The sequence below is a fragment of the Rattus rattus genome, chromosome 13 (genome assembly GCF_011064425.1).
Source record: "Rattus rattus isolate New Zealand chromosome 13, Rrattus_CSIRO_v1, whole genome shotgun sequence".
Taxonomy (NCBI): domain Eukaryota; kingdom Metazoa; phylum Chordata; class Mammalia; order Rodentia; family Muridae; genus Rattus; species Rattus rattus.
The window spans coordinates 1,467,475-1,488,706 of NC_046166.1; the positions used below are offsets into that span (position 1 = coordinate 1,467,475).

The 21,232-nt window shown below is 49.3% G+C and overlaps 1 long non-coding RNA gene across 1 annotated transcript in view; it reads right to left on the reverse strand.

The window, feature by feature from the left end:
- The window catches only part of LOC116914696, a 70,078-nt gene extending 67,063 nt beyond the window's left edge, over positions 1-3,015 (reverse strand). The window contains exon 1 of the long non-coding RNA XR_004389763.1: positions 2,899-3,015. This is a non-coding gene — a long non-coding RNA (uncharacterized LOC116914696). The remainder of the gene's footprint in view (positions 1-2,898) is intronic.
- Positions 3,016-21,232: the final 18,217 nt, after the last annotated feature.

The following is a 21,232-nucleotide window of genomic DNA, read 5'->3' on the forward strand; positions in this document are numbered from 1 at the left end:
CATAGATTAGTGGGTGAATGGATGAAGAGACATATATAGGTTGGAGATGGATGAGTGGACCAGTGGTTGGGTGAGTGAATGAATGAACGAATGAATTAATGAGTGATGAGACAGTGCTAGAGATTGCCACAGGATTCTGGTTGGTCCACTTTGCATTTGTCAAGCACCAAGACACATGCCAAGCCTGACTAAGCTCAGCCGTAGCCTGGTCCATACAGAGTTTTGACAGATGCCTTTCCTCCTCCCCTAGGAGGTCAAAGCTGATGGACAGACACAGGTCCTTGTGAGGAGACATGGTGCAGTGCACTGGACCTAGATGTGTGTCCACTATGCTCAAGGGTCACAGAGAATGGAAAGACAGACTTCCATTAGGACCCTGCAGGGGAAAAAGAGAGCTTGGTGTTCCAGGCAGAACAATGTTGAAGGTAGTCAAGGAAGAATTCTGGGAAGGGCTACTAGCAGAAGAAACCACTGGCAGGATGATAGCATCAGTAAGCAGACCAGTGGTTTGTCATGAAGGGTCTGAGCTGCTACTTCTTTGGGAGTTGAAAGCTTGCTCCCAGGACACAGATGCACAAAGCTAGCCAGTTCTCAGAGTCATCTCACGAGCCTGCGAAGGGACTGGGTCCAGGAATCGAATGGATCAAAACTGTGCTCTCCATCCAGCAGTGACCCTCACTTCACCCCACTTTGGTTCCTGGAAGAACCAACCACAAATGATTTAGCTGCGGCCTGGTCCTTGCATGTACCCCCTCCATGTTGTTGTTTTATGGTCCCAGTGCTGGGTGTGGGCAGAGGGTCTGGTTGGGGTGGGGCCCATGTGCCTGTCTGCACACTGGCCCTGATGGCCGCATGCTCTCATCACACCGAATAGTCCTCCAACGAGCATCTTTCTTTACTGCCGTCTCTCAGCTAACTAGGAAAGGGCTTTTCTAATTACATTTCCCTTGAAATCCACCCGGGTTTGAGTTAACACCTCTTCAGTCTGCCAAAACCTAAGTCATTTTAAAATTAGTTCTGGAGGTTTTGAAACACACACACACACACACACACACACACACACACAAACACACACACACACACACACACACAAACACACACACACACACACACACACACACACACACCCAAATGGGATGCTGAATTTTCAAATTGTATATGGAATACTCTCCCCAGAAGTCCAGGGTGGCTTTCCCCGGAGACCATGTAGAAGAGGCCTAGAGGGGAGGAGGGAGCCTACGACCTGGCTCGATTGGGACTTGTTCCCCTCAAATCTGGAGTGCAGCCTTCCAACCACCATGCTGTTGGATCGATGGAATCATAAATGCGTCTTGCCCTGAGCAGTCTCTCTGATACTTTTTAAAACTGTGTGGATGGGAGGGAAATGTGATCCATATGGTTTTGAGTCATTAACACTTAAATCATCAAAATAGAGGGAAGTTTTTTTTCTCTTTCTTATTTATTTTTTTTCTGAAGAAATTTCATATCCAAGGCGCCTTGAGCGGCTCCCTAATAAACTATTTAAAATTCAGTTGTTCCTCCTAAAACACGCAAGTGTGCGCCCACATATGCAGCACACGTACGCACTCCCAGCCTCAGAAAGGACAGCTGTGGGAAACAGCCCCTGCGGGGCCATCCAGCTCTAAGACAGTAGAAAGACCTTGCGAGCACACTGGAGATGGGGGAGGTCAGTGACCTAGGTTCAGCCCAGTTGTCCAGGCTAAGAGTTCCATGCAGCTTAAAGCTCCTCTGGAGTGGAGCGCTAATGATACAGAGGAGAGAGCAAAGGCCCCAGAGAGTCTCAAATGCTTAGAGACTTGGTAGAAGACATGGTGAATGTTTTAGAATGAGAGAGCTACATAAGTAACTACTTTGGCCACTTTTGTACCACAGGGCTGAATGGTAAGGCTTGAGACAGGGATCCAGGCAGGAGAGAGGAGCTAGCATCCAACCCTGTGGTCATCCATGGTTCCTCATACCCTAGAGGCTTCAGCTTCCTGCCTCAGCCTGCAAGCCAAGGCTACCCAGGAAGGGGCTATTGTCTCATAACAAACAAGGCTTAGATTTGCAAGAACGGGAGCTGTGGGGTAATTTTGTTGAAATATCACTGCAAAGACTCTAGAGAGGAAGGATACCAATGACATGGGTTTGGGAATAGAAGGAATAAACCTGAGGGGCATTTGATAGGACTGGAGGTCAAATGAATGGAGCAAGTACCTAAGGAGCAGCATTGAGGCTGTTTATTTCCTGTACAACACTGATAGAGCACAGTAGCTTACACCACACAAACATGTCTACTCATAGTTCAGCAGGGGGTCAACAACCCAAAAGGTTAAGAGGCCATTGCTGTCAGGAGTAGCTTCTTCGGGATGTTCCAGAGGGGAGTTGTGATGGCTCTGGGTGGCCATCACAAGTTCTTATCTTGAGGCAAGACCTCTCTAACCTCAGGCTTCTATTGTCACACTTCCCATAGGCCACTCTGACATCTTGCCTCCCTCTCAGAAGGACCCTTGTGGTTTCCAGGCTCACCCAGAGCCTCCTCATCTCAATATTTCAAATGCTATCCCCATCAGTAACTTCCTTCTGCCACATAGCATGCATTTACAGGTCCTGGGACTATGGAGGTCAGTGTCTTGGGGGAAGTAGGAAATTGCCCACCTGACACAAGAAGGAAATTCCTTTTTGTTTGTTTGTTTGTTTGTTGTTTCCTTCTTTCTTTCTCATTACTTTGCGTTACATTTATGTATTTTTATGTTTATGTGCATATATGCCTATGTGTCATGGTGCATGCATGCATACCAGAGGCCACCTTGTGGGATTGGGTTCTCTCCTTCCACCATGTTAAACCCAGGAATTGAACAAATCATGTCTTCAAGCTGTTGTGGCAGGCAACCTTACCTGCTGATCCATCTCCTTGCCAAAATGTAGGTCTCTGACCTTGGTGACCAAGTGGTGCTTGGAACCAGGAGAGGAGATCGGTGGCTAGGCTAGTCTTGGTTTCCTTGCTGAGACAAATGCCTGCAAGAAGCAATGAGGAAGGAAGATGATTCATCGTGGACACCAGTTCAGACTTCCAGTCTGTAATTGGTTGTCTTCCCTGCTATGGACCTGTAGAAAGGCAGAACAGTATAGTGGGAAAGAACACCTTCAGAGGAGAACATGCAAGCCTAGAAGGGTGGCCAAAAGGCAGAGGAGAGGGCGACAGGACAAGTTACAGCTACCAAGGATGTGCTCCAGTGGCCTACTTCTCTCATCCAGCGTCTGTCTCCTGAAGTTTCCCCTACTTCCCAGTGACAAGCCCCGAAACCAACACAGAATCAGTCCACTGAGTGGGTTAGAGTGTTTCCCAAAGCTTACCAAATGGCAGCCAAGCCCTAATACAGGAGCCTTGGGGAGGCAGAGCACACGTCATCCAAACCTTAAAGATAATGCTCTGGGTGTAGGAAATGGTGATCCCAACCAGAAGGTCAGGGCATAAGCAGGAAGGGGCTTCTGAGATAAGATGGTTCTGAGCAGGGGAGCAGGGGACAGATGTGACCTAAAAGTTCAGTCTACAGTGACAGAAACCAAGGTAGACACAGGAATAAATGAAGCTTCTAATTTCTCATTCATTTCAGGGGGTCAAGAAGAGGCAACAAAGCTAGGAAGCAGAGGAACCCCATTTTGAATAGGAGACAAAGGAGGAGACAAGGTCAGAGCCCAAAGCTTAACATGGTGGAAAGAGAAAACTCAGTTCTGTAAGACGTCCTCTGATACCTATGCATGTGCACACACACTCATACATATTAGACTACATCAGACAATTATCCGGGAAAGGGGACTAAAGACTTGGCAGGGTCAGAGGAGGGCTCATGGAAGGACCATGATATCATGTGGAGAACAGGAACTAAATGGGATAGAAGAAAGGTTTGTCCACTCCCGGTGATCCCAACGCCATTTTGAATGAAGTGGAACAAAATCAGCCAATGTGTCATGCTTGGTGCGATGTTCTTGAGGATACTGGGACAGGAGGCTTACTGAGCCACCAGTGTGCCAAGGGCACGGTGGGGATCGAGAGGTACTTTGAAAAGAAGGCTCAGCAGGGTGGAACATCACAGAGGAAAGGGAGGGAGCTTGGTTTGTGGGCCCTTCCCCCCCAACCCAAACCTGGAGATTAAAAAAGAGGGGCAAGGCACCAGACATTGACGGCTCGAGACTGAGAAAGTGGAGCTTCCTATGTCCTGCTCAGAAGTTAAAACCAGCACAACCTCAGCCTTACCTTCTCCCTTGATTCTTGGTCAATGACCTCAGCTTCAAAACTAGTAGCTGATGGCACACGAGAGGAAAGAGAGGGGAGATCGGAGAACAGTCACCTGTGAAGGTGAACCTGAGCTTTAACCGGCGTCCTTTCTTCTTTCTTCCCTTACCCATGAGCCTCAATCTTAGCCTCCTTCTCTCCTTCCCATGTGTCTTAAACAAAGTCTCAGTGCTCTGTGTGACCACGGCCAATTCACTCACATCTGTGGGCCTCTTGATGAAATGAGACACTTGGCTGCAATGACCGCCAACAGCCTTCCCAGCCCTCGTGGCCCGTGAAACACAGCCTTGGACACGGATGAGCTGTCTAAGTTGCCTCAGGAGTTCCAGCCTCTTTGGAGATGGGCCCAGGGTTCTGTCACTTGGTAAACATGATGCAGGCCTGTTTGGGGCCTCATAGCTGTGGTTTTCTGTTTTCCCCAGCAGTAGCTGCAAGGCCAGAGCTGCAGCTGAGTCAGCCCAGCAGGAAGGGAGCGGGTAGAAGGGAGAAGAGCTTTACAAAGGGAAGAAACTCACATGCCTGCTAGACCCTTCCTCCACCTCACCCCACTCATCCCAAAGAAGTTTCTAATTCCTCTTGCAAAAGAAAAGACTCACTCCCAAGCTGTCCGGCTCAGTTTTGGGGAGCAGACACTCAGTTCACAATGCTGGTGAACTTAGGGGGAGGAGGCCATGTCTAGAGCTGAGATGTGGGTGAGTATAGACCCTCATCCAAAGCAACAGCCGGCCCTATGGGGCTAGTCTTGTTATTTGGAAACAATTCAGTTTGCCTAGACCCTCCAGGACCTGGCACACAGGAGTCCTGTGTAATCCTGGTTTAATGAGCCAAGTAGAGATGAATCCAGGAAAAGACAAGATTACTCTTGGAAAGAAACAATGACATTGACCGTGTAGGGTGTGACTGATAGGATTGGCACCCTTGGGTTCCCTTGCTTGTCTATGAAATATCCCCCAGCTGCTATGGATAGGGTAGGCTGCATACCATGTGCTGCCTCTTGCCCTGCTTGTCTGATCTGGAGATGCCTGGGGATTTGCCATGTCTCCAAGGTCAACCCCCACCTCATCCATGATGGTCTCTGGTATAGTTCGTACTTCCAAGCATCCCATGTAGGGATGCAAAGGCCACACTTTGAGTCTCTGTTTAGCGTCTCTGGTTCCCTCAGCCTGCTCTCTAGCTACCTTGTAAGATACCCCAGAGAACAGCCTCATAGCCCACTTGTGCAGGAATCTGTGTTTTAGTTCCAGACAAGTCCAGCTCTAGACAGCCTCTGCTCTCTAAGCCAAGGAGTTGCCAGGCTGCCTGTCCAGCAGCAGGGGAGAAGAGAGGGCATGGACAGCTGGCATTTTACAAGGCCAGAGCTCATCAGTGCGGCTCTGCACATCCAGGGAGTGGAGGGGGTGTTTGGACTACAACAGTAGCAGAGAGCTTCTGGAAGCCTCTGAGGCTCCCAAGGTTGCAAGAAGCCAAGACTCACCTCAGCTCGAGTACTGTTGACCAGTTTGTTCTCGTCAGCTAGCAGGACATAAAAATAGGCATGGCAGAACCTGGGGACAGTGAAGACCAGGATACCACAGGGTGAAAAGGATCTAGAGCCCAGGATAAACCATAAGAGCCCCGAACTACTGCTAGCTGAGAACCTTACAAATATCATAAAGTCCTTACCTAGATGGCACCAGAGGTAACTAAAAACATAAAACAATTTTGGAACTGTACAACAACTAGCAATAGTAACAGGAATGTTAGGATCTGGAATACACCACAGGCTAACCTGGGACCGAGGACCCAGCTAGCTCACCACATGCCATTCTTTCATTTAGTCCCACTGGATCTGTAATCTCCGTGGTGCACAACACAATCCTTAATAAAAATGTCATTTTCAAGTTAGACATAGTAAGAGATCTATTTCTACATGCATACATACGTACATACGTACATACATACATGCATGCGTACATACATAGCTGCAAGAACAACAATGTAAAAAAAGGAGAGCTTATTTTGGGTTCATGGTCACTTGATCTTCCCTGGCCCATGAGGAATTGTCCCCAGTACCCAGAGCACAGACAGCCTTCTGCCCAGAGCTGTGCCCCTCCGTTGCAGCAGGCTCTTCGGCTTCCATGAAGGATTGAGTTGGGTTCTAAAGCTATATCATAGACCTGCCTCAGAAATGAGGCCTGCTTGTATATTCCCAACTCCTATCCTGTTGGGAGAAATATGGCCAAAGGCAGTAGCTTCAGGCTTTCTATGGGGTCAGTATTGGGAGGAATAAACTTTGGGGTCTCAAATGTCCCTAAGAACAACAGACACTTTCAGAACCTCCAAAGTTGCCTCCGTGCTGTGACTCCAGGCTTGATCACAGACCAGAATACACCACAGGCTAACATGGGGCCAAGGACCCTCCTTGTGTCAAAGATGCCCAGAGGTACGCACTGGGATCCATGGAACTTCTAGAGCTTTGACCTTAGCTCAAACCACTCAGGATCAAGGCTCAGAATTCGGAGGGAAGGGAGCATAGTTCATAGAGTTTCTTGAATCTGTGGGAAGTGAACTGCAATTCCCTGGCTCCCCATTTACAGCTCTAGGAACACCTACACGGCCCCTCAAGAACAAGCTTCAGCCCCCTCTTCTATAAAACTCAACATTGTAGACTATGCCCTGTAACAAATATTCCCCCAAATACCAGTGACTTCCCTGGTGTTACGTTATGATTGTGTCCCCCAAAAGTTCATGCATTAGAAACACAGTTCCTGAATTCATATGTCCATGATATCTGGAGAAAAGGTCTTTGAGAGGTAACTAAACTTAGATGAAAACAGAAGGCAGGGTCTTCATGGCATGCAGTAGCTTTGTAATAGGAAGAGGAGAGACCCAAACTTCAGAGCTTGCCCTGTCTGACCACATTGCCCTCTATCGTGTTGTGATGCAGCCGAAAGGCCCTCCTTCACCAGACACCTAGTCCCAGAGAAGGAAGAGGGGGAGAAGGTAAAGAAAAAATAAGATGGGATGGGGGAGGAGGCTCCAGGCTACATTTACAAGACTCATCCTATCTAAATCCCAATCCCAGAGAACAAACTAAACACTACTGCAAAGACTTACTAGATTGTCCTAGAAGATTCCAGAATGCTTTCTCAATGCTTTCTCCAGAGGTTAGCTTACCTGTGGGTGCTGAAAATGCTCAGCTTCACCCAAGGACATCGGGAGAGCATGCAGAAGGTGGCAGCTCAGCTATTATGGGCTGCATCCCCCACCTCCATTTTATTCCTACAGATCTACTTAGAAATAAATCTTCATAGCCTCCTTCCCTCTCCATCTAGCATGCCATACCACATCACAATAAACACATCAAAATGCATCCATATCCTATTTCAAATATCATTTACATATAACTTCAGAGGAGCTAGGGTGAGCTCCATTTAACAAGTTGACATGATATTACATTATGCACATATTCAATTAAACATCAATTAACTTTGATTTGCAGTCATTTTGGGAAGTTGATCATTTTTTTCCCTCTGTCATAAAATACCCTTGGAAAGGCTGTATCTGTAGTCTGAGTTTGAGGTGTTCTGTCCTCACTGAAGGCTCCATTTCTGGGTGACCCATCTATTTATGGGTCCTCCTGTTTCTTCAGTTGAAAGATTCACCTATTTCTTTCCCCAGATGAGAGTACTAAGAGTCCAAGAAGATTCTGGGTGACCACAGAGGCTGCTTGGTCCTATGGTCAGAGCTGAGAAGGGAGACAGTAGCCATAGATTCAAAGGAGGCAGTCCACACAGCACAAGGAGAAAGTTCTTGGCCAACATCACAGACCCATGTGTGAGTTACAGTCTGCAAAAACCCTTCCTTCTCATTCTTCTCTGGATCCCAAGCTAATATCTGTGAGGTTTGCATAGTCATCCACACTTTCCAGATGAGCCAACTGAGGCTCAGGGATACATGTGAAAGTGTCCCGGGTGGAAGAGCTCTGGCTCTACCTGCCTGGCCACCCACTAAGGGCAGGTGATTTGAGCCATTAGGAATATGTGTTTTCTCTTGCACATATCTCTTTGTGAATTCTTCCGTGGCCTGTGGGGATCCAAGGTCAGCAAGGGGTGCCAGGCAAGGGAGTGGACCACAGTCTCAGCCCTGAAGCTGGTAGGGAAGGCACAAAGCCAAAGAGTTGGGTAAGTTGGGCTGCTAAGCGTCAAAACATGTCAGGTCTCGCCCCAGCAGGCTGCTCCCTGGGATTAGTAGATAGAGTCCTGGAGCCAGGGAGCCATCCCCTTGGAACAGCTGTGCAGGGCAAGACAGGGCGGGGAGGAGAGAGCCACTCATGGGCGGAAAGAGTTTCGAGTGGCCTGGTGCCAGTGCACCTGGGGTCACAGTGCAGTCCCCAAGTCCTTTCCCAAGCCAGGACATCACTAGTTGTCTGAGTCTGATATCACCGTCAAATCTGCAACTCAGACAGCCTGCTGAACCTGCCTGTCATCCCACAGTCTAAGGAAACTTTGTGGAGAAGCAAAGCCAAGCCTTTGGAGATGCTGTCCTTCCCCCCCACCCCTTTCTCTCTCTTCCTCCCTCTCCTCCTCTTCCTCTCATCCCTCCCCCCAGTCCCTGCCCTCACCGGGTTCTTCTCAGATGGGCTCTGATAGCTCCCAGAAACCCAGCAATGCAGAAAACATCATCTTTTATTGGTGTGGAGAAGAGGAAATGGACAGAGAGACTCATTCATTCGCCCAAGACCACCACAGTAGAAGGCAGCAGGGTGGGATTCTAGTCCAGATGGGCTTGCCTCCGTGATCCTCTGAAAGTCCACATCTGATATTGTAAACTCCATGCTTGCCCTGTTCCCCCAGGCCGTGAGAACCATGGGACAAAAGACAAGAGCCTTAGCTTAGCATCCAAGGCCCTCCAGTCTCCCAAAGTGTCTTCCTAGCTTTCTAACCCTGTTTCATCTCAGCCTTGGGACTGCAGTACCTCATCCTCCCACTCCCAACCATGCTATCTATCTATGTGTTTGCAAAGGTCTGCCCTGGCAAGCCTAGGTCCATTTGCCAGAAGTGGCCTTCACCATCTCCTCCCCTGTCAAATCCACACTCCACGTAGTGAAATCAGAGACACTGACTTGGAGGAGGGGCCCCTTAGGTTGGAGTCAGTTAATCCTTTGGATTCATGAAACAACTTTCACATTCACTGCGACGTGATATGGCAGAGGAGGAGACACGGGTGTATATTCAAATATCAGGTCACCAGACCTGGAATACTTTCAGGGCAGGCCTAGTGAACTGTTTGTGTCTGTATCCTAGCAACTCACATGGAGTTCTGGCTCAGAGCAAGTACTCCCTGGAATGATGATGGATGGATGGGCAGATGGATAGATACAAAGATGGATGGACACTTAAATGGATGCTCGGAGAGAGTATAGAGTGACCAGACAATGAAATGAATGGATGAATGGACAGACAGATGCATGGCTGAGTGGGTGGATGGATGGATGGATGAACAGACGGATGGGTGGGTGGATGGATGGATGGATGGATGGATGGATGGATGGATGGATGGATGGATCGATGGACAGGCAGATGGATGAGTGGGTGGATGGATGGACAGATGGACAGATGGACAGGCAGATGGATGAGTGGGTGTATGGATGGACAGATGGACAGATGGATGGATGAATGAATGGTAGGATGGACAAATGTACAGATGGACAGATGGATGGTTGTTTGGATAACTTGACTGCAAGATGAGTAAATTAATAGAAGAATTGAAGAAAAAGAAATGGGCAGATTACTCATGTCAACAAGCACAAAACTACTCACCCCTGGGAGACTCCAAGAGCCTCCCCTGTTTGTGCTCCTGACAATCTTTTATTGCAGGTCAATAAAGATCTGGTAGGCCCCCTCTGGGCAAAGAACCAAGACTGTCTCAGCTGGAGAGGGGAAAGGACCCCAGTCTAGAGCTATGAGCTTACATCCTGGAGTCCATGGCTGCACTCGAGGAAGAGGAGGCCCTGCTCCATCCTTAGAGAGGAGCCAAGCAGGGAGGAGTCCACAGCTCCATCTTTCCATTAGCTAAGATACTCTTCCAAGCCTGGCCTCCCCCAGCTCCCAAATTCCACTGCTCAGGATAATCGGAGCCTGGGCCTGAGCCCAGTGTTGCTTCCAAAACCAAAACCACACTGGCTAGAGTATGAGAGGCCTGGGGAGTCAGCATCCAGGAGGGCAGGGGCAGGAAGAAACTTGACCAACCTCTGGAGACAGCTGCAGGCAGCTTGACCTCCAGCCAGCAATGATGTGATCAGGGATTGTAGCCCCTCTCCCAGAGCACTCAGGCTCCTTCTGACACCGGCTTCATGCTGGGTCCCACCACACCCTCAGCTCCCCTCAGCCCCCACCCAGCATCCTCACATCTGCAGCAAAGCTCTGCCAAATTAACAGCTGCAGCCTATGCTCCAAATCTCCCCAAACCCTACACTACCTACATCGCCAAAGCCACATCCCTTCTGACCCCAGAGCAGGGCCCTCAGGAGAGAAAGGCTCATTAATCCTTGGGAATCTGCTCCTGGGCAGCATTGAAGACAGGCTGGTGAGTCTGGAGCTTGGACAAAGCTCCTGCAAGGTCTTTAGGGCAATCAGGACTCCCATAAGTGATGTGTTTATAAAAAGATAAAGAGGGGGGATTGTTCTATGGAGGTGTAGTCAGGTATGGGGTAGGGGGGTGCATTGGTGGGCCCATGCTGTAGTATCCCTTCCCCCTGAGGGACTGTCCACAGGATGCTATAGTATAGAATAGAGTTTATTCGGGGCATGGGAAGGGGAGTTAAGAGTATAGTAGAGTCAGAGAAAGGCACAGAAACAGAGAGAGAGAGAGAGAGAAAGAGAGAGAGAGAGAGAGAGAGAGAGAGAGAGAGAGAGAGAGAGAGAGATAAAGGCCAGCCATGAGCATGGGGGGGGGGAGGGGGAGCAAGAAAGGAAGAGCAAGAGAACAAGGGAGACAGAAGAGGGGCAAATGGCCCCTTTTATAGTGTCAGGCATACCTGGCCATTGCCAGGTAACTGTGGGGCGGAGCTTATTATACAGAATGCTAACAGTGACCACCCAGCACAAAGTTCATTAGCCACTGGCCTGCTTTCCAGCATCCCAAAAGCTAGCTGGCCTGGCTATGGGCTGGAAATAACAGGAGGAAGGGAGACAGTCTTCTCCGCTATTGCACCTGCTTTCTCCTGCTCAGGAAAGCACCAGAAGAAGCTACTGTGGTCAAGAGAATGGAATATTGGTTCTTTGGCCTCTCGCCAGTTTCTGCAAATTGGAAAAGAGCCCTGGCTCTACCCACAGGACATCTTAGAAGCTGTTGCACAGGGGTGGGAGGAAGCGATTCTATGGAGGCGCAGACCCGCTGTTCCACCCAAGAAAGAAGGAGCCAAGTCCTTGGCTCCGTCTGAATCACTGGTGAACAGCCCTTATTGGGCCAGCTCATAGCTTTTACGCCATACGTTTGCAGGCCTTCCAGTGGGATGTGCAGCCTTCGCGAGGCACACCCAGCCCCGGCACTCATCACTTCAAACCCACCCACCCGTCACCGTGGTCTGATGAGCGTCTCCAGGTTCTCTGCCTCTTATTCAATGAGCTGAATGAAATGAAGCCTCGCACGGATTGCAAAAGCAGCGAGGGGATTTTCAAGCAACTCAGTAGCACGAGTCAGAAAGAAGTATGTTGTCAAGAATGACAGCAAGCCACATGAGCGAGGGTACTCAAGGGCTCCAATTATTATTTGGGGCTTCTCTTAATGGGGTTCAAGAGAAGAAGGTGTATGGCTGTTAAGGGACATAACACCGATAGTGCTCTGTTTTGATTGACAGACTTGAATGAGGATTGCACAATTACATAAGCCTGTGCTCATAGCACATGTCCCTTCCTGCAATGCATCTGATTTTAATCATACGCCTGCCCAATTATACATGGTATACATGGTAAATAGGGGATTCTCCCTAAGGGTTCACTCAGAAGACACAGTTTGCCTTATTCCGTAGACATCCAAAACCAGTCTTGGCCGGATGAGCCCATGGCCAGGAGTTCCCAGGTTTGCTCCGGTATGCGTTTGAATAGAAACAATGCATTATCGAGAGGTTGCTAAGGGAGGTCACTCACTTCTGTTTCTTAAAGCAGAGATACTGAGCAACACACTGAATTTCCAAAATGATCAGGAAAGGGGGTGTGCAGACCTGGTTTGCCAAATCAAGGAAAGTCTCCAGCTACAAAGCTATTCCCTCTGCTTGTCCACCTCACATCACATGGAAGCTACTCACACGGCCCCTGGAATCAGTCAGCATGGGGGAGGTTTTGCTCGCAGGACCAACCAGCCCCTTGCCCCACCTCAGTGGTTTAACAAAACACAAATCCGTGTCCGTTCATAGTCCATATCACCTGCTGGAACCAAGCCCATGTTCTGATATGCCCCCATTCCCTGGACCAAGAATGCCTGAGTATCAGGAACCATGGTCCCATTTGCTAGCAGGTGAGACCTCCATGTCCCACAGGGATATGCCTCTCTGTGACCACAAAGACACTTGGGCCATTAGGGCTCAAGAAGGCCAACGGATGCCTGATCTCACTGTGTGGCCTTGGGGACAGTGGGTTCTCACCCTGCTTGAGACCCATCATGATACATGGGAAGGAGAGATGGGGGTTCCCAAGATTTTTGGCATCCCTGGGTCAGCCAGTAGTGACGTGGGCTGGATTATGCTGGTTATCTAAGGGAACCAGTTCGAGTCGGTAAAGTCAGGTGCCAGGCATCCCTGTGAACCCGATGGCAGCATCCACACACTCCCAGGGGAGGCAGGGCTGCCAGTGTGCATCCCGCCAGCACGGTATTCTGGCTCCCAGAGAATGGGATCATGTTCAAGTGGACTTGGATTTACCCCCAGGATTTCCAATGTCATAAGCACCCCAACCTGTCAGGGAACAGAGCTCCTAGGCCAGGCAAGGAGGCTGGGATGTCTTGAGAGATGATTCAGCTCTCCAAGGCAAGTGCCTTGACTCTTGGGGCAAACCATGCCCAATCTCCAGGTCCGATTCAGACCTGGGGCTCCTAAATTTCTCTCTCTAGTGATCTACTAGGGGCAAGATAGCTGGCTAGTTAGGGCTTTATCTCAAGCATAGTTTCTCCTCTCCCAGAAATCCTCCACTGTTTGGATCGTTCTACCCACAGCAGGTCTTTAGCATGATGACATGCTATCGGTGACAGAATGTTCACTGCCTCTGAGTAGATTCTGCCCTGTTCTTGGTTTTGAAAGCAACCTAATTAGGCACGTGGAGGGATCACACTGAATGGGTGAAAACGCGCTGGGGGGTTCTCCAGAGCCCCACCCAATGCAGCCCTAGCCCTTCAGTGTCTAGTTTGCCAAGCATGCCTTCCAGATCAGACCATGACCCATTCCTCCCTTCAGTCTGGCCGGAGAACCAACTGATCTGATCCTTAAGACACTCATTTCCCAGGTGTGGACTGCTCAGAACCCCACACTGATGTCCCCTGAGAAGTTTCATTCAGTCTGCGATTTTGCACCAGGCTTTCCAGCCTTCGGGCCTCAGCATTCACATCCATCAAATGGAGAATGGGTCTCTATAAAGGTTACCTTCCAGCAAGCTAAGAACCCTACCTATCCTGCCATCTTCCAGACCTAAGGAAAGCAACAGAGAAGCCAGCAGGGCCCCTAGTGAAGGTGGAGGAGATACAAGAGCAGACCCCAGGCTGGCCCGATGCCCATTTTGTCAATGTCTGCTTTGTTTTGAGCTCACAGCAAGCAGGTGAGTTCATTTTCCATTAAGGACAATTAGCTCTTCATTTGCATATGCTAAATGCGACATTTAAGGGAATAGTTCCTCCCCACCCAAACAGGATGAAAGTCCAATGACAGACAGGCAACCTGCAGTTTGGGGCAGAGGTGTAATTGGCTCTTATTAAGGGAGATGCGGGAGATACAGGTTTTGAAATGCAAATGATTGCATCAGTCCTTCTGCTAGGCCAGCTTGGGGAATGAAAAGAGGAAGCTGGGCCTCTTTTCTGCTCCATGTCTGCACAGGGCTGGCCTCCTTCCTGACCCACAGCAAGAGAGTCAGAGAAGCAGGGTAGAAAGGATTCATAATCTCCCGGGGAGAGCAGAGAGCAGGACAGAGTCACCTTCCAAACAGCCCCATCCCTTGCCCAGACCTGCCCTGTCTGAGTCAACCACTTCCTACTCCCTAAAGCAAGGTCTAGTCTCTTGTTCCACCTGAGTCTCACACTTGGAACTGCTTCATCATGGCTTCTCCCACAGCATACAGTCAGGAGGCCTTAAAGACCCCCATATACAGCATTTGCCATTCCCCTATCAAGAGGTCTCCACCCTCCCACCCACCACCCATCTCAATCTTATCTCAAGTTAGATTAGAATGTGTTTCATCTGCTTTGTGAGCCCAGACTAAAGCCATGGTAGCATCCTTAGCCCCTGGGATAGAGACTTACTAAAAGCAGAAGAATCTGCCTCATAAGTGAGTCACATTATAGAAAAGACAAAAATAAGTTGATGAGGAAAGGATAGATAGAAAAAAGGATGGATGGATGGATGGATGGATGGATGGATGGATGGGTGGGAGGATGGATGGGGTATTTATGCATGGATAGGGGATGGATGAATGGATGGATGGATGGATGGATGGGAGTATTCATGCATGGATGGGGGGATGAATGGATGGATGGGTGAATGGATGGATGGATGGATGGATGGATGGATGGATGGATGGATGGGAGGATGGATGGATGGATGGATGGATGGATGGATGGATGGATGGATGGATGGATGGATGGATATGGATGGGAGATGGATGAATGGGATATGGATGGGTGCATGAATGGGTACATCAATGGATGCCTTTTTGTACTCTATGAACCTTCCCTCTGCCCTTGCTTTAACATATAGCACTTCCCATTTTATAGATGAAGAAAAAGTAAGGCTGGATGAGATAAACACCCCATTCTGCAACTCAGTGAGGAAACCCAGAGATGAAGGGCCTATGTCATGCCTCAGGATACCCCACTCAAATCTGATGGCAGTAACTTGTCCTCAAAGTCCTTCACTGCAATGGAAGTCTCTACCTAGCCACCTCTCCCACGTGACTGTCACATGTCCTAACACAACCCTAACCATCTGGGCCTTTTCAGATCCAGAGGCTGAGGATAACTGTGCAGGTGCATGCTTCTTTCTCCTCTCTGTCTCTCTGTGTCTCTGTCTCTCTCTCTCTCTCTCTCTCTCTGTGTGTATCTGTCTCTACTCTGTCTCTATGTTTCTGTCTCTCTGTCTCTGAAATTCTCTGTCTCTCTGAGTGCCTATTTTTCTCTTTATGTGAGATCCTGCCTCTCTCTCTCGCTCTCCCTCCCTCCCTCCCTCCCTCCCTCCTCATGGATCAGACTCCCAGCTGGTCACTCCAGAAGAAAGAGAGTAGTCACAGAGACTTTCCTAGCCTGGCTTTTTAGGTTCCCAACTTCTGACCCATAGTTTTCACCATTCCCTACCAAGACAGGGAGGACCTCCCCACTGGAGGTTCCCCAGACACCTAGAATTGAAGGCCCTGAGATAAGAGAAGTGGAGAGGCAGGGACAGGGTAGGGGGACAGAGTCAGAAAGATCAGTAAGATCCCTGGATCCACACATTGGAATGAAAATAGTAAACAGTCTAGGCAGGGAAGAAAACCATGAGGGTTTGATGCTGATCTCTAACTGAACAGCCAGGAAACGACAGAACAATGTAGGGGTGGAAAAGATTTACCCAGAAGCTCTCATGCCTGACCCCACATGGGATGGGAAAAGGCAAACATCTATATGTTTTAGGGTCCCTGGGAGATTCCTGCATGATTGAGTTTGGCAGCCACTGGACTACACAGCAGGGTGGGAACTATGAGCTACCACACCCATTGTACAGGCTAGAAAAGCAATGCCTGAGAGGTCTCCATATGAGACACTGGGATTCAAATAGGTCTGCAGACTAGGCTCTACCCTAAAGACCAGCCTTTTCCCACACTGAGCCTAGAGATAACCACCAAGAGACCAGGATCCTGACTCCCACAAGCTCCAGATCTGCAGATTTCCTGAAAGAGGTTCTACTGGGAGGTGGGGGTCAGCAGGCAGAAGGGTCTCAAAGACAACATAGTGGGGAGTGTTGCAAGCTAGGTGCAGGTCTCCGTACTGGCCAGCTCACAAATTTCTCATAAAATCCAAATAGTCCTTGGCTTCAGCTCAGGAACCTCTCCCGTCTGACTTCATTCTTTGGTATGCGGTGGTGGGGGTGAGGGTATCTGTTCCTGGATTGTGGGTCCCAGACATGGACTCTTTATCTGTGTCTTTCCTGACATTGCTGTAAAGGCAGTGGCTTAAAGGTAGCTTCCTAGGGATTTGGGCTTCTTCCTCCAGGTCTATGCTGGAAACACAGATGTCCGCATGAAGCTGAGGCTACAGTTGTGCAGGAAATCAGAAGCACTGACAGTCCCTAATTCCTCACCTGTCTATCCCAAGGAACTGAGACCAGCCAAGTTTCAAGCATGGGACAGCATGCTCCAGAGAAGAGCTGGAACCCCAGTTCAGCTGCATCCACATGTTGGGTGACCCTGAGGAAGCTGCCTAACTCCTTAGAGGCTGGACCTAATGATACTAATGATCCTCTTTATGAAGTCGGGGTTAAATAAGGCCCATGAGGACTGTGGTGCCTTGGACACATTATTTTATTTCTATTGCCTCAGTTATCCTATCTTTAAAATGGGAACAATTATACTTAAGAAGGATAAAGTGAGGATTAAATTCATTAAAAGGAGTCAATCTACACAAAGTGCTTAAAACAACATCTAGCCTACCCACACGGACAGATGAGACTCTAAGCGTGGGGCTGGCGGCTTTGGAAAATGCCTGCTTCGTTTCTGCCTTTGAGGCACTTCGAGGATACAGGGAGATCACTAAACTGCCTTCTTTTAACTGCTAGTGGCAGGCTGTGAGCCAGCTCTGTGAAAAACTGGAGATGGAGCCTATTTTCTCTTCTCCCTTTTCACAAAGAGATCGGAAAACGGGAGTTTGAACTCTGGGCAACCTTGTAGCGCTGTGTGAACCAAAAGACAAACCCTAGAAATTACTTGGAGATAGCTGGGTACCCCATCACACCTGCCCCACAGCCACTACTCGACTGGCTCTCCTGCTGCCCAGAGGAGCCTGAGCAGCCCCAGCCGATTCTTCTCCTACCCCTGGGTGCCCTAGAGTAGTGGAGAATACTAGAATAGAGGGTCGTTTTGTTGCCGTGCTTGTTTGGGAGGGTTTTTGTACAGGACAAAAAGAAGCACAGACACCAGGCTGAGCATGCGAGCCAGCATTCCCACCAATGTCCAGGTAGTGTGGAGGCCCAGCTCCCATGGAGACTCCAAAGGTCAAAAGACTTTGTGTCTTGCCATTGACCCAGGAAATGTGGAAGAGTAAATCTGACCATAGGTCATTTGACCCTGCCTCACCCAGTCTTTCACTAAGCCACACTCTTCAGGAACCATCTGGAAGTTTCTGCAGAAGTTTCTGAAAGGGACAGGGACCAGGGAAGTCACTGCCGAACTATTTCAGGTCAAAAGAGACTACCATGCTGCCAACATGAGGAGGAGAGGTGCTGCTGGGGGTATGAGCAGACATGCAGACACACAACACACACACACATACACACACACACACACACACACACACACATGTACCATACACAGGCACGTACCTACCATACACATATACACACACAGATACACACCACACACACACACACACACACACACACACACACATATGTACCATACACAGGCACATACATACCATACACATATACACACACAGATACACACCACACACACACACACACACATACACACACACACACATATGTACCATACACAGGCACACACACAGATACACCACACACACACACACACACACACACACACACAGACACACACACACACACACACACACACACACACACATACACACACGCATACCATACACAGGCACGCACCTACCATACATATACACACACAGATACACACACACACACACACACACATGCTGGCGTGCCAGGCACACATACAGACATACACACAGACATACACAGACACACTCACACACATCACACCATACCACACACACAACATACCATACCTTACCACATGTACACATATACCATACCACACCACACTATACCATACATGCACACTACATACATACACACACACACACATACACCATCACACACACCATACCACACATCCACACTACGTACACACCACACCACACACCATACCATACACATATACATACAATATACACATACACACAATACAGCACAATACACACCATCACACTCACATACATACACACGCTCCACACCACAGCCCAAACACACTCACCACACACACACACACACACATTCTCTCTCTCTCTCTCTCTCTCTCTCTCTCTCTCTCTCTCTCTCTCTCTCTCTCCTGATGCCCTGTGTCCCCAGGAAGCTTCTAGAAATACAGAGAAATTTCCAGGACTCACTGAGAAAAAAGGTTTGATCCCTACCAACTTTGAGTCTATAACATCAGAGAGCCCACCCCTACCCCCCTTCAAGGCTGCTCCTTTAGCACCTCCAAGCTCTGAGTGCAAAGTAAGTAGGCTTTCAGGAAATATCCTTGAGTCCAAAGGGTGCAGAGAATAGACACCAAAGACAGCAGAGCTGAGCGATAGATTAGGGGGAAGAGAGGCCACATCTATTGTCCCAACATCTGGGAAGCTAAGTCAGAAGGATGAAGAGTTCAAGGCCAGCCTCCCATCTTGGGATGGCCTGGGAGGTACACACATACACATATGTATACACACATGTACATGTGTGTTCATATGTATGAGGAGGAGGATAGACAAGGAAGGAAGGAAGGGAGGGAGGGAGGGAGGGAGGGAGGGAGGAAGGAAGGAAATCTCCCAACCTCACCTTAGGGAAATGGGAGCTGGAGAGCAGAGAGCCCCTTGGACTCTGAAAACAGGCAGATGTGACTTCAGATGCCCCATCTAGGGCTTCCTCCGTAAGTCCAGAGGAGAGTCTCTTGTGTGTTTGGAGATTCTGTCATGCTCTGGTATCAAAGGGCCTTCTGCATGCCTTCTGGCTAACACACTGGGCAAGCATAGTGACTTCAATCTCATAAGATGGATATGAAGGCCAATGACCTGGTTCTTCTCCATTTTTCCTTCAGGTCCCAGTCTTCAGAGGCTTTCCCTAGTCCCAGTGCTAGGCTGTCTCTTGTTAAGCCTGGAGGCAGTGATGGCCTTTAATCCCAGCCCTCGGAAGGCAGAGGCAGATGGCTCCCTGAGTTCAAAGCCAGCCTGGTCTACAGAGTAAGGTCCAGGACAGCCAGGGATACACAGAGAAACTCTGTCCAGAAAAACAAGCTAACAAAAGACACTTTACCCTAGAGTTGATCATGCTGGCATCCCAGGCTTATTCTTACTTTAGCTACCAAGGAGCCCTAGCTTCAGAAAATTGATGGGATGGATGGATGGATGGATGGATGGATGGATGGATGGATGGATGGATGGATGGATGGATGGATGCATGCATGCATGCATGCAAGGCCTAGCCAGCCCCTCAAATTTCTTGTAACTCTTTATTACTGTCTTAGTTAGGGTTTTGCTGCTGTGAACAGACACCACGACCAAGGCAACTCTTAAAAGAACAACACTTAATTGGGGCTGGCTTACAGGTTCAGAGGTTCAGTCCATTATCATCAAGGTGAGAGCATGGCAGCATCCAGGCAGGCATGGTGCAGGAAAAGCTGAGGGTTCTACATCTTCATCTAGAGGCTGCTAGGAGAAGACTGGTTTCCAGGCAGCTAGAATAAGGGTCTTAAAGCCCATGCCCGCAGTGACACACCTACTCCAACAGGGCCACACCTACTAATAGTGCCACTCCTCAGGTCATGCATATGCAAACTGTCACTATCACCATGCAAAGAGCCCTTCTCTGGACCTGGGTACAAGTGACTGATTTATTGAGGATATAATTTATACCTGGCCCCAGGCTCCCAGTGGCCATGGGAAGCTCTCCTTTCCCTGAAGTCCATAATATCCCCCAACATCCTCCCGCCCCCCAGTCAGGCTCTAGGACTTCAGGCAGCATTGACTGGACACAGGGGCCTGGACTGTGCACAGTATGAACTGAAAGCTTGAAGCCAGGAGAGTGGCATGATTTTCCTTCCTTCATATTGGCAGGTAGAACAGCTGGGCTTCCTAATTTCTGGATTTTGTGTGTGCATGGAAAAATCAGGGCAGGGAGCTAAGATGAGCCTCCTCGTGACAGCCAGAGAAGGTAAGTAGTGGAGGAGGTAGTGGACAACAGGGCTGCTTTGCTCAAGCCACCCTGCTGCTTCTCGGAAGCAAGCAATGCCAAGTAGGCAGATGGCCGGCAGGTCCCCTCCGAGCCCTGGGACCCAGATGGTCATCCCGGCATTAGGGAAGGCATCACAGCAGCAGCAAGAGAGAACTTACTGCCAGCCAAATCCACTGAAGCCCCCGTTCTAGCCAGGGGCCTCCCTGTCTTCCTTTCCGCCGCAGCCTAGCTATTACTGTGGCTGGGGGGCCCGTGGGACTGCAGAGAAGCTGAAATTTGGAAGCTACACTTCACAGTGGTCACATTCAGGAGGCCATAGGCCAGACCAGGCATAGCCTTTCAGGGAACGCCTCCTGCATTCCTACCGCTGGTCTGTCAGCAGACCAAAGAAACTGTCCTCTCCTCACTCTTACAGCCAGGCTGTGAGCCCAAGTCACCTCCGGACCTCTGCATCTCCCTCGGGGTTTCATGGGCTCAGAAAAAGCACTAATAATAGACTCTAATACTCCTTAAGGGCCTGCCAGAGACAGCCTGGAGTTCTCAGAGCT